Here is a 14,968-nt window from a genome sequence, read left to right as displayed (position 1 = left end):
TAACAGTGTGCCAGAGATCTGTGGGTGTCAGGGAGCAGGAATGAGCAATGTTGCTATTACAAAGGAAAAAGTGCAGGCAAACTCGAAGGTCTCAAGGTGGATAAGTCACCTGGACCAGTTGAACTACATCCGGGAGTTCTGAGAGAGGTTGCTGTAGAGATTATGGATGGATTCACCGTGATCTTTTAAGAATCACTTGATTCTGGCACGGTTCTGGAGGACTGGAAGATTGCAAATGTCACTCCACTCTTTAAGAAGGGAGGAAGGCGAAAGAAATTATAGGCCATTTAGCCTAACATAGGTGGTTGAGTAAGTTTTGGAGTCTTCTTAAGGATGAGGCTTTGGGGTACATGAAGACTAATGATAAAATAAGTCTGTAACCCCTGGGTCGCCTCAGGCTCGCTCAGCCCGTTTCCGTCTAGGGGGAGCAGCCTTCGGCCTGGCCAAACTGGGTAATCAGCTGGTGTGGATGCTGTGTGATGTCCCCGCCTCGTCCAAAAACAGACAGTACACCATATGCGATTAAATGAGTACAATTTATAAAGGTTACTATAATTAAGTGATTAATAACGATACAGTATATATGAAGAAAAAAAAATTTAAAAAAGGCACCAAACTTATCAAAGTCCAAACCACTTCGTGCACAACCGTTGGAGCTCAATTACTGAAGTCTTCTGGCCACCATTCGATCCCCTCCGAACTCCTCGACTCACAGCTTAGGACCATCCGAAGTGGTCAACCAAGCACATCTAGCTTCATCTCCTCTCCTCGGAGTACCTCCTGGCCTCGGACCCCCGCTTGGGGTCCGTTCCTCGCCCAGTTTACAGCATCGCGTCCTCTCTCTCTCACCCCCTCACGCCAATCTCCCCAAAAGCCCGCCAACAATAGCTTACAGACTCAGAAGAAAAAACAACATTAATCCCAATTGGTTTACAAAGGAATACAATTTTCGTTATCAGTAAATTTTAACCCAAACAAGCTTCCAGCACTCTCTCGCAACAAAGAAGCATTCCTACTTTTAACAAAACAAAGAAGCCATTTTGATTACATACACAGTAACAAAGAAAAAAGAAGAAACCCCCTTTACAAGTCTAAGTCAAAGTCAGTATGGTTTGTGTCAAGGGAAATCTTGCCTGACAAATCTGTTAAGAGTTCTTCAAGGAAGCAACAAGCAGGGTAGGCAAAAGAGAGGCAGTGGATGTTATTTACTTGGACCTTCAGAAGGTGTTTGATAAGATGTCACACATGAGGGTGCTTAACAAGATGAAATCCTGGCGTTATAGGAAATACACTAGTGCGGATAGAGGAATGGCTGACAGTGAATGGGATGAAGTCGGCCTTTTCTGGTTGGCTGCCTGTGACTAGTGGTGTTCCTCAGGGGTCAGTATTGGGACCACTATTCATTTCATTTTTCAATCTTTTTATTGATTTTTCCAGTAAAAAAAATATACAAATCAGAGGAGAAATTTGGCAAACATGATACAAAAGATGTACAAACAGCAGTAAAAAAAAGTAAATATTGTCAAAATCAGATAGGTAAAATGTTACACTGTTATATATACAATATAATCAAGAAACCACAACTTCTCTTAAATCGTTAAAAAAATTGGAAATTTTATTTAATAAAAGGAAAAAAACCCACTAAACTAAACTGGAACAACAAAAAAAAAGAAAAGAAAGATTGGGCAGTCCATTTGAGGATAAAATTAGAAGAAAAAGACAGAGAGAAAACATCCTTCCAGTCACCTCTGAACCTTCATGGATAAGTTATTTTCCCTAAAGAGAATAAAGAAAAATTAATGTAATTAAATCATATGAAAATATTGAATAAAGGGTTGCCAGACTTGCTCAAAATTAAAAGATATATCAAACATCCGGCTTCTAATTTTCTCCAAACTTAGACTTGACATAATGGAGGAGCACCAATAAAAAACAGTAGATGGATTAGAGTCTTTCCTGTATAACAAGATAGCTCTCCTAGCCAGCAAAGTTGAAAAGGCTGTCACATGTTGAGTGGAAGCAGACACTCTGCCTGCATCCTCTGGAATAATCCCAAAAATTGCCCTAAGTGAATTGGGTTGAACATCCACATCTATAACTTCAGATAATATTCTAAACACATCCCTCCAAAAATTATTTGGCTTACACGGGACCAAAACATATGAGTTAGAGTAGCCACTTCTGTGTTACATCTGTCACAAATAGGGCTGATATTAGGAAAAATTTGCCAATTTAAGGGCCTTGTGTACTATCTTAAACTGAATTAAGGAATGACGTGCACAGATAGATGATTTATTAACTGGATAATAAATTTTACTCCATTGATCATCTGAAAGTGAATGTTGAAGTTCTATTTCCCAAGTGAGTTGAACCCTATCATTAGGTGACATGCGAGCATTCATTAACTGTTTATAAATGATAGCTATTAATCATTTTTGAAATGGTTTAAGCTGAAAAATAGCTTAAGCCAAATTTGAAGAGTAGGCTAAGGGATAATTCAGTAAAAAAAATCACGTAAAAAATTCCTAACTTGTAAGTATCTTAAAAAATGTGTATTAGCGATGTCATATTTATCTATTAACTGCGAAAAAGACATTAAAATTAAACAATCCTGTAAGAACAAACCTAAAAAAGTTTTTATTCCCTTAATTTTCCATGTTATAAAAGCCTTATCCAGAGTTGGTGGTTTAAAAAAAAAATAGAATAAATATTACTAGAGAGTAGAAAATTATTTAATTCAAAAAATATACGAAACTGAAACCAGACTTTTAAAGTATGTTTAACAATAGGGTTGAGAGCTTGTCTGCCTATTCTGGAGAACGAAAACAGAAGAGGAGCTCCTAATAAAGAAGCTAAAGAAAACCCAGTTACCAAATTTTCCTCAAAATGTAACCATGAAGGGCGGTCCTGGTTATCTATATCATTAATCCACAAAGTAATATAATGAATATTAATTGCCCAATAATAAAATCTAAAGTATGGTAAGACCAGTCCTCCATCTTTTTTTGATTTTTGCAATAAAAGTTTATTCACTCTAGAGCTTTTATTATTTAAGACAAGATCATAGGACTTTTCACATTGTTTGGCAATGATTTGGATAATGGAGTTACTGGCTTTGTGGCAAAGTTTGTAGATGATACGAAGATAGGTGGAGGGGTAGGTAGTGCTGAGAAAGCAATGCAATTGCAGTAGGATGTAGACAAATGGGAAGAATGGTCAAAAAATGTGGAGAAGGTGCAGAGGGATGTAGGAGTCCTCATGCAAGACTCCCAGAAGGTTAATTTACTGGTCGAGTCTATCGTAAAGAAGGCAAGTGCAATGTTGGCATTTATTTCAAGGGGAATAGATTATAAAAGCAGGGAGATAATGCTGAGGCTTTATAAGACACTAGACAGGCCACACTTGGAGTATTGTCAACAGTTTTGGGCCCCATATCTCAGAAAAGATGTGTTGTCACTGGACAGAGTCCAGAGGAAATTTACAAGGATGATTCCACGAATGAAGGGGTTAACATATACAGAGTGTTTGGCAGCTTTGGGCCTGCACTCGGGGGGGGGGGGGGGAGGATCTCATTGAAGTCTATCGAATGTGGAGAGGACTAGATAGAGTGGACATGGAGAGGATGTTTCCTATGGTGGAGGTATCCAGAAGTAGAGGCCACAGCCTCAAATTTAAGGGATGGCTTTTTAGAACAGAGGTGAAGAGGAATTTTTTTAGCCAGAGTAGTGAATCTGTGGAATGCTCTGCCACAGACTGTGGTAGAGGCCAAGTCCATGGGTGTAGTTAAGGCAGAAGTTGATCGTTTCCTGATTGGACAGGGCATCAAAGAATATGGTGCCGTTTATGGAGTTGTGTAGGATCTGGGATCAGCCATGATGGAATAGCGAAGTAGACTCGAGGGGCTGAATGGCCTGATTCTGCTCCTGTGTCTTATGGTCTAACTCCATCCAGGCCAGTTGCCTTCATGGTTTTAAATCTCAGAAAGACTTTATTTCATGTGTGGAACAATGATTACTGTGGGTTTCAGTACATTGAAGGTTCTCAGTACAGCTGTGAAATTCCAATTCCCTCCTATTCCAAACTTTCATGGAGTGTGTTTTCATCAGGATACCCAGCAGTCCTTCAGTGCTGGAAATCTGATGGGGAATGTAATCCTGCATAAGGGTGAATTGTTCCATGAAGTGGGTGTCTAATTTCCTGATGGGTGGGAATGGAACAGGAAATGATCTCCTGCACGTTAAAGCTAAAGTGCTTTAAAATAATTTTGAAGTATTTCTTTAAAATAATTGCAAGAAATAGGCACTGGTGCACTTGCACCTCACAGAGCGAGAGTCGCAAGCTCAAACCTGAGTAGTCTGTGTGGAGTTCACACGTTCTCCCCATGACTGCGTTGGTTTGTCTGGTTTCCTCCCACATCACAAAGAGATAGGGGAATCAGCCACTGCAGTTTGTCCAAGGATATGAATCTGGTGGGGTTTAGAAAACTTAGAGACAAAGGTAGGAATGTAGGATTAGTATGCTTTGCGTGTTTCTCAGTGTTGTGACTGCGATCAAAGTCACCAGAAAGACACTGAAGTTGGTGGATAATAGAAGTCTTTATTGAGCAGAACAAGCGGGGATCATACTGGAGACACACTTGGAAGAAAAGGCCTCCTGACCCAATTTTAGAATCAGAATCAGGTTTTATATCACCAGCATATGTCATGACAATACAGAAAAAAAGTCAACTACAGTAGGTATATATGTATATTAAATAGTTAAATTAAAATGGTGCAAAACAAATAATTTTTAAAAATCAATATTCTCATTGTATATATTAAAGAACAAAGGTAAATTTCTATCGTTCCAATGCATTCATGATGCTTCCTTTGAGTTGCACGTAATTTCAAACACCTAGTTTTCACACCAGCTCACCCAAAATGAGTGTTAACCACTGCTGTCTCAGAGCTGCATTGATGCATAAGCAGATATCTCAGATGAACAAGGTGCTTCCTGGTTTACAATCAACCCCAGTCTGCAGCTCCAGGAACACCATGTTTCAGAGCTGCATTTTAAAACTCAATCTACAGTCCACATTCAGATCTGAAGTCTGGTTGCTGTTGAAATTAATATCTGCTGTCTTCCATAACTCCAGAATATGCCCTAACAGTCCTTCCCCTTGGCCCTCCTGGATAAAAGTAAATTTGTTCCAGACAGGCCAAACTTTGAGGAGGATCTAATCAAGCAGGGCAGCAAAGATGCCCTGTACTTTGGAGACCCTTCCCCAAATGATAAAACTGCATTTTATCATATACCTACATTTACGCTATCATCTCTGATGACAACCTACAAGACTAAGCAGAGCTTATTCCAGAAATTTGACCAGCAGTCCTTAAAATACAGCTTAATTATTTGTATGCCTGTTGCATGCCTCTTCTGGCCAATTGCGGTTTAATCACGTTCTTATTTTCACCCTTCCATTCTCTAATAGCAACTCTGAATAAGGTTTGTATGTTCAGAGTGATCACATAAGATTTCACTTTTGAATATCAATACTTTGAGCTGGACCTTATCATATCATAAAGTGAATTGGTTCGAAACCAATGTGTAAGGTAAGAGCTCTCTCCTCTCCAAAATATGTAATGGGATCCTTATCATTCACATGAATATTCTCTCAAACAGATGGAATTTGTTTTTAATGTCCCAACCAGACAACAATACCAAACTGCTGGGGAAAATTTTTTGCAATGTCTTATCCCACGAGACAAGACCTGTAGTAGACAGCAGTCTGCCTGGAGAATGCGTGTGCAAACCCTGCCTTGAACTTCAACCCACAGCCTAATGAAAAGCACACTCTCTTCTTGGAGAGGATAGAAGTCTGCCGAGGGTCACCGAGGGCCAAAGCAGTGCTAATAAAAAGCAGCACTTAGCTTATAGCAGATACTGTTTGTTGCTCTGAGAAGCAGTGGTGCTGGAAGGAGGGGGTGGGGGGTGGGGACCAGAACTGTTCTGATGCTCTTAAATTAGAACAGTCTGTTCTGTTTCAGAGGGCTTGTCGAACTGAGGAGATCAAAGCTAGGCCAGATTCTGCCACAGGCACTGCCTCGCCCAAACCTGGAATTAGCAAAAACCTCTGGTAGTGCTCATTCTACCTATTGGAGCTCATGGGAGTTGAGTATTGTGACCTGCTCTATGGTCTAGTCTGCAATCTAATCCTGGTTTCCATTTCAAAGACCATACTGCCTGGATATTTTCGCACAAAAGTGGGGAGGAATAAACATCTTGTGCCTGGAGATAATGAGTTTCAGTTGAGGCAATTTGACATTGGTTGTTCATCACCTGCACTCTCAATTTTGTTTGAGGTAATTAAGAGGTCAGAGATTAGCTGTATTTGTCACATGCATGGAAACATACAATTGAAGTGCATCTCTTTTGTGTCAAAGACCAACAGAATTCAAAGATGTGCAAGTGTCACCATACAAGCCAGGGCACCCGGAGGAAACCCACACAGTCACGGGGAGAACATAGAAACTCTACAGACAGCACCCTGATCAGCGATGTAAAGCCTTGCTACGTTACTAGTCTTTGTAAGTTTGCAGAATTCTTCCTAATCTCCGCAATATGTCTTCAAGATTCCTTGCATTTCCTGCTCCCACATTCCCAGAATCTCTGGATTGATTTCAGAGGATTTAATAGAGTTTAAATAAGAGATACAAGCTAAAATTCCATCGTTTGTTAGCTATGCACAGTTGGACCTGATTAATTAAAAGCATTCTGGTTTAAGTTATAACTTCACTAAAGGTGAACCAGGAGCTACATGAGGAATATTCTTCTGCCATTTTACTTTGGCCCAGTTTAATGTGACTTCCTCTGAGCCACCTCTGAAATGGGCAATACCTTCAGTTTAAGGGCATTAAGCCATGGACAAGAAATGCCAATCAGGACAAGAGCATATAATGAATAACTATAAATGAATACTTGAGTGTAGATGAATGAGGCACAACCCCACTGAAATCAACTCTCGAGGGAACTGCCAGGGTGGACTCTGAGGGCAAGTTGACTTTGACTAAAGCATCTAGACTGGGGAGGGGTGGCTTGGCTCAAGTCAAGAATTTTGCCATGACGGTCTGAACTGAGGATTTTTATTCCACTCTGTGTGGAATGTGACTGGATGTTGAGATGTTGGTGTACTTTTGATCACTGAGGAAATCATGGGATCAGGACAGGAGTGATTGTGACCTTGTTGGGGCTCAGCAGCAAATTGTATTACCGATTTGTTATCATTTTGTATCTCTGATTCTGCTTCTTGGAATCTATTGCGTATTCCCATTTCATATCCTGCAAAATTCTTGGTGTTTTGCTATCGCTGGGAGATGTTCAATCAGTTACGGGAGTAATTGATCGAACATCTCTTAAGGATGAACTTTCCATGAGAAAAAAGTCATATTTCTGATCTGACTTTCCCTTCCTCTTCCTAAAATTAATATTGTCTGGCCCAGGAGAGTTAACCCTCTCTGTACCAGCTCTCACTTTCTTCATACTTTGCCCTCTCTCCCTCAAGAGTATGGCTTTAAGGTGAGAAGAAGCAAGATTCAACAACAAGACATAGAAAGATTAGGCCATGTGATCCATCAAGGTGGTTCCGCCATTCAATCATGGCTGATTTATTTCATCTCTCAGCCCCATCCTTCTCCTACCTGTAACGTTTCAAAGTTCAAAGTTGAAAGTGCATTTATTATCAAAGTACGTATTCATAAAACAACCTTGAGATTCATCTCCTCACAGGCAGCCACAAGACAAAGAGACCCAAAGGAACTCGTGAAATAGAAGACCATCAAACATCCAATGCGCAGAAAGAGAAAGAAAAGCAAATTGTGCAAACAATAGAAGTAAGCAAATAGCTTCAGAACTGAACGTTTGCAAAAGACAAAAAGCCAGACGTCACAGCAGCTGGCACTGACAACAGCCACAATCCATCAGGGAAGCCAAGTAAACATTATAAGTCCACAGGTGTGAAGCCAGACATCACTGCAGTTCAGCGTAGAGCTGAGTAAATGTCCTTGTCTTGCCTCCGGTCCCCGCACCCTGGCCTTTTCAATCTGTTCAATTGCTTAAACATCAGGTTGCTCCTCGCACTGGGGCCTGGACCCCACCGCCACAATTTGGCCCTTTCTAACCAAGAGCTAATCAGCCTCTGCTTATCGACCCAATGGCTTGGCCCCCACAGTAATCTGTGGCAGTGAATACCAGATTCACCACCGTCTGGCTAAAAGATTTACAAGGGAAGTGGTCTAGTGCCTGGAATACACTGCTGGGGCCAGTGATGGAAGCAGTGATGTTAGTAATGTTTGACACATTTAGATGGATGTAGACCATGTGCAGGTAAGTGGGTGTAGTTTAGATTGGGATTATGTCACAGCTCAGATACTGAGGGTCAAACACCCTGTTCCTGTGCTATAGTTTCTCCACCCCCCTCCACTCCCACCGTCCTCTATTACCCACTCTGAACTTTTACTTCTTCTCACCTGCCTATTACTTCCCCTGGGTCCCCTCCTCCAACCCTTTCTCCTATTGTCCACTCTCCACTCCTATCAACTTCCTTCCCCTCCAGCACTTTGCTTTATATTGTTCTATGTAAAGCTCTACTGAAGGACCTTGTGGGAAGTTGTTATTAAGCATATTCCCAATTACTCTTTGAACAGAACACTTATCAAAAAACTGCTTAAGTATGATCTTAAATATCTTAGCGTAGGTTAAAAGGTGAGCACAACATTGTGGACTGAATGGCCTGTACCATTCTATGTTCTATACTTCTGCCACTATTAATCATGAAAAATGGTACATTGGTTTTTATCACAAGAAGGTTTGATTGCAAGAATAAAGATTACTTACTGCAATTACATGCGGTTTTGGAGAGACCATGCCTGGAGAATTGTGTAGTGCTTTGATTTCCTTACCCCTGCAGGCGGGTTGCTGAGTGCAGGGAGATGGGGACGACTAGGCCTGTATTCTCTATAAGAATGAAGGAGATCTCAATGAAGCTTGCAACCTTCTGATGGAGCTCAACAGCTTGGCAGAGAAATCTAAAAGCCTTTGAATACAAGTTCAGCTACTTTAGATCGAAACGAGGAGGAAGTACTCCACTCAAACCGTGCTGAATTATTGGAATTCTCTACTCCTGAGAGCCATGGAGATTGAGTTATTGGGTTCATTCAAAGCAGAGATTGGGCATTTGGGGATCAAGGGAATAGCAGCAGTGAACTAAAATGGCTTCGAGGTGAAAGGTCAGTCATGGTCCCGCCATACGATAGAGCGGAGTTGAAGAGCCAAGTGGCCTTCACATACACCGGTTTGCTGTTTGGTTGCGTTTAGGAGATAATTAGTTGATTTCTTGAAAACAGGTTTTGTTGCAGGCCACTGATGTTGGTCAAGTTGCCATGGGATTAGTAGGTACTTACCCCACCCCTCCCCTCTCCACAGTAGCAGGCACTTTGCTTCAGCAGAGAGATAAGGGGTCGGGGCTGAGCCAAGGATTCAACGTTGATGCCCTTCCTCCTGACCCTGATCAGCTGACACTGGACAGGGGCGGAGGGCAGCTGGAGTCATAGCTACAGCAGTATCAGTGTCACCCAGCAAGGACACCAGCAGAGTTGGGCTGACCACAAGCAGCTGTCCTTTGGCAAATGAAATTAATTGTGATGCATCCTACCCTGCCCTTTCCCGTTTGTCGTCTGTGCAACCTTTCACATCTCTGCCTCTTTCCCCAATAATGTCCTTCAACTGGGATTGCTGGCAGATTCTCTTCCACCCCTGCAATTTGAGTCCTCCTTGTCCTGTGCTTTTAGTGTTTTATGGTTCTCCCACTCCACTGGGGTTTATCTCTAGTTGCTGACACTGACTTTGGTTCAGACAAACTATTCCTTTGTGACTCTGGTCACACACAGCATCTGCTTGTTCTCTTTGCTGGACCTTAATGGTGCACTCTGTGGAAAATGTTGCAGACTCTCCTTTCGTTTTAGTTCATGGCTCATGAGGAGCTCCAAACTCCACTCCAAACTAGATTTCTGATCTCAGCTGTATCTTCATCTATCTTTTCTCCTCTTCCTGGCATTTTCTACCCTCGTCCCTCTATTTCTCCCTTGCACACTCTCTCACTCTGCCCCCATTCTCCCTCTCCATCGCTGCCCTGTTCTCCCTCTCTGCCTCCCAGTCTCCACTCTCTACTCCTCCATCTCTGCTCTGTTCTCCCTCTCTGCACCCATCTCTCCCCTCCTTCTCTTCCTCCCTCCATCCCCCCCCACCCCAACCTCCTTACTCCCTAGTCTCCCCTCCTCCCTCTCTGCCTCCTCCCTTGATCTCCCCCCTCCCTCTGCACCCTGGTCTTCCCCTTCCCTCTTCTCCCTCCTGCCGTCTGGGAAAAGGCTCCGAAGCATTCGGGCTCTCACGACCAGACTATTTAACAGTTTCTTCCCCCAAGCTATCAGACTCCTCAATTCCCAAAGCCTGGGCTGACACCTTGCCCTATTGTCCTGTTTATTATTTATTGTAATGCCTGCACTGTTTTTGTGCACTTTATGCAGTCCTGTGTAGGTCTGTAGTCTAGTGTAGCTTTCTCTGTGTTGTTTTTTTATTACGTAGTTCAGTCTAGTTTTTGTACTGTGTTATGTAACACCATAGTCCTGAAAAACATTGTCTCATTTTTACTATGTATGGTACCAGCAGTTATGGTCACAATGACAATAAGAGTGACTCGACTTGACTTGATTCTTTCCACTTAACAATATTTACACATAGAAACCTAATGCCCATTTTGTGACGTGTATGTGGGACAGGAGTACTGATGTTTGAGTGTTTGCCCATTGCTGTCCCCTCCCTTTCAAAGCCTGGCCAGTCCCTGCCTTTATGAAAAGGCAGGACACACAAAACAAAGACCAATCAGTGTCTTTGTTCCTCTCCATCGAGTCAGGGAGAGCTACTGGCCCTTTAGCCAAGTGATTCCAGGCTGGCCTTGGCACCCATCTGCTTTACACTAATTCTGTCCGATCCCGCTTTATCACCAGTAACCTTTGTGCATGTGATCCTACAACAAGTTACAGAGGCCAGTTAAACCAATCAATCACACGTCTCTGGGATGTGGGAGGAAACCAGAGCACCTGGAGGAAACCCATGCGGTCACGGGGAGACCATGCAAACTCCGCTGAGCCAACACCCAGCATTAGTATCGAACCGGGGACAATGCAGCTCTATGCTTGTGCCACTGTGCCGTCCGAAGAGATCGATGTGGGCAATTCAGCAGGGCAGGCGGCATCTGTGGAAAAAATTGCAGTCGCCGTTTCGGGCTGAGACCCTTGGCCCTGCAATCTTTTCCATAGATGCCACCCGGCCTGCTGAGTTCCTCCAGCATTTTGTGTTTGTTGCTCGGATCTCCAGCATCTGCAGACTTTCCCCTGTTTGCGATGTGGACTATTCATTGTCACTATCATCGCTATTGCCGGACATCGGTGTTTTTGATCCAGAGGTTCAGAAGTCAAGAATGCAGGTGTAAAACTTTTTGCTCTCAGCCATTTTATTAAGGGCTACAAGAACAAAAGATCGAACAAAAAAGAAAGCCGAGAACAAAGATGTCTCAGGCCAATCTCATACAGAAAAATAAGTTCCGGCTGAAAAGGTAGCAACATTCCAAAGATAACAACTAATCCATAGAATAGACAAAAGCAAGTGGTATGACAGCTGCTCCAGGAGAAGCTAAGAAGCTTCTAGAAAAATACACATAAACAGGTGATTATATAGAAGCAGAAGCAAGCATTGTGAAGTTAAAGCTACAAGAAAAATGTCAATCCTATGCCCTGTTCGTGAAGATCTACATCTCCACTGGCTATACTGGAACACGACCCCACCTTCAGTGGACAGAAAGCATGAAGTCTGACAACCAGCTGAGGAGAAGGCCTACTCACCTTTTCTGTTGAGCGGCGTGTGCAGGGGTACAAAACAAAATAAATGTCAGTAGGCTAAGTTAATTAAAGTTAGTGATGGTAGGTGGTTCTTCCAGTTAAACGAAATCATATGGATAACCCACAGAGTTTCACTCCACAAATTCAAAATTAAACAGCATCTGTTTTTTATTTGAAATTTCTTAGCACCAGACATCAGGCAGGAATGTAATCTGCTAAAAACGCATGTTAAAAACACTCTTCAACTGTCATTGTATTCCGTGTCCGACGCAACATTAATCTCCCGTTAACTAAAATTCATAAGTGTTTGATCTAGTGCACATCTTTTTACTCAGGCTTGCGTGCATGTGCTCATGATAATTTTATACATGTTTGTGGCACATGCAAATTTAAGCGAGTGTTTCTGCAGATGCATAGCGTGTCTACGTGCAGAGAGCTCAGACCCCTTGGCTGAAAATGCTTTGCACGCATTTGCATGCACTGAAAGCTTTTTTGCTGGCTTTTTCCCCTCATCTGTTTGCTGATAATTGTTTCCAAACATTCCAAAAGGGAATGACTCCCGGAATTCAGATCCACTTATTCCACAAACCACTTTTTGCTTTTCTTTCTGGCGTAAGCGACAGGGACAGGTGTCCAAAGACGTAGTGGTAAGCATAATGCATTTAGAGCTAGGAACCTATATTCAACTACGCTGCAGTCTGTCAGGAGTTTGGATGTTCTTCCCGTGTGGGTTTCCTCCGGATGCTCCGATTTCCTCCCACATTCCAAAGCCGGTTAATTGGCCAACTGGGTGTAATTGGGTGACATGGGCTCATTGTGCTGGAAGGCTGTGGGATATGATTAATCATTAAAATTTATTTTGTGGAGCGCCTCTGCCAAGTGCTAGTCTGGCTCTGTGATTTACTTGGGTGGTGAACTGCCGATGATTAGAGTCACCAAGTGCATTCAAATGCGTGCCCAACCAAGTCGAAGGTAATGTACCCGTACCGACCACTTCTTCTGGCAGTTCAGTCTACATAAGGACCACACTCTGGGTGGTAAAAATGCCAAGACTTGTTCAGGACTACCCGATCCAGATTCACATTCCACTCACTCCTGGGATGAGGTGCTGTCACAGGGCAAGCCTTGATTTGGTGAAGATGCTACGGAGAAAGTCCATCTACTGCCTCAGGTAATCTCAGGCAGCCCTGTTACAGAAGTTATCCACAGTTCCTGATGAATCCTTTCAGCTTCGCCGTGGTTACTGTGCTGTGGGCCAAATGGTAGTGCAGAAGCTGGTGGAACACTTTGCAACACCAGCAATAAGATCAGGATTCAACTCCCACTGTTGTCTGTGAGGAATTTCCTTTGAGTGCTCCAGTTTCCTCTCAAATTCCAAAAGACATGGGTTAGGTTTAGTAAGTTGTGGGAATGATAGGTTGGTGCTGAAGCAACACTTCCAGTCTGCACCCATCCAATCCTCAGACTGTGTCGGTTGTTATCCATTTCAATGTTTTGAGGTAGATGTGACAAATAAAGCTAATCTCTAATTTAATCTGATTTTTAATCTTCACAAGAGGCTGTCTATCTGGTATCTGGGAGATCTCTGCTCGTGGGAGATTGCAATTGCATCAAGGCTGAATTTGGGATGTCCCAAGGAGCTGAAAGGTTTCCTAAAGTTCCATGTTGGACTTTCTGAGGACCTGTAATACAGTGTGGAGAAGGTGAAGGAATGATCAGCAACATCACCCCCTTCTTAATGCTTCAGTGATACGATGTGGGAGATTTGACTGAAGGATCCCAGGTAAAGAAATTATTTCCTCAACGGTGATTTGTTAATAAAGATCATAAACCTGTGAGCCCAGAAGTGGAAGGGTATAGAAAGAACATTTTCCACACAAGGTTCGAAGTTCAAGGTACATTTATTATCAAGATATATATACATCTTACGACCTTGAGATTTGTCTCCTTACAGGCAGCTACAAAACAACGAGACCCAAAAGAACCCGTTAAAAAAACATCTAGCACCCAATGTGCGAAAGAAAAAAATGGCAGCAAATAATAAAAGCAAGGAAATAGTGATAAGAAGTGAAGCCCACCCACAGGCACGGCCTCAGTTCACCACAGAGCTGAGTAAACATCTTGGAGCAGTGAGCTGAACCAGCCCATCCCTCGCCTCAGGCCCCGACACTCCAGCCTTTTCAATCTGGCCTGGCACTTAAATCGTCATCCAAACAATGGTTCTCCTGCCTCAGTACGCTCTGAGGCCTGGAACCCACTGTCTCGATTTGGGCTGTACCTGACCTTTCCAATTCGGCCTGGCGATGGGCTCACTACCTCGCCTCAACTCGGTTCTGCCGCATTGAACCGCCTCCAAGTCCAAAGGGAAGTTAGAGGCTATTGTTTGTGATGATCATTTACCAGAAAAAGTGCGATTAACAAAGTTTATTTGACCTCTATGTTTTATTGGCCACCAGCCAGAAGCCAGTACCATCTTAAACTGGAATTGCGAAGATGTGGAGAGGATTACCAACAAAGATTTGCATTTTATTAACACCTTTTGTATCTATTTTAGCCAATGAATGCAGCAAGCTTGGCGAACAATGTATGCACAGTAAGATCCCACAAATAATGACCAGATAATCTCTGTCCGGGATGAGTCCCTTGGATACACTTGGGATAACTCCCATGCTCCTCTTTGAATGACGGAACGGACTCTCTGATCTCCAGCTGAGAGGACAGGCAATGTAGCACTTCCCCAGCACTGGGATGGAGTATCCGGCTTGGATTTTCATGCTCGTCCGGAGCTGGATTTGAAACTGCATCCATCTGACTCAGCTATGAGAGTGCTATCCCTAAGGCCATGCTCAACACTGTAAAGCTCTTATCAAGGAGTATGACTGGTTCTTCACTGAGACTGAGCTCACCATGTAAGCTGCTTAGTTATGTATGGCCTGAGGTCTCTTCTTTGATGGTTGCCCTTTCCTAGGGTCACAGAGTTGTCCGGAATCAAGGAAGGCTGTCATATATTGTCATTAGTCTCCTGTCGTTATTGGAAT

This window comes from Hypanus sabinus, chromosome 2 (genome assembly GCF_030144855.1).
Source record: "Hypanus sabinus isolate sHypSab1 chromosome 2, sHypSab1.hap1, whole genome shotgun sequence".
NCBI classification, from domain to species: Eukaryota; Metazoa; Chordata; class Chondrichthyes; order Myliobatiformes; family Dasyatidae; genus Hypanus; species Hypanus sabinus.
Note: the sequence above shows the minus strand (reverse complement) of the source record.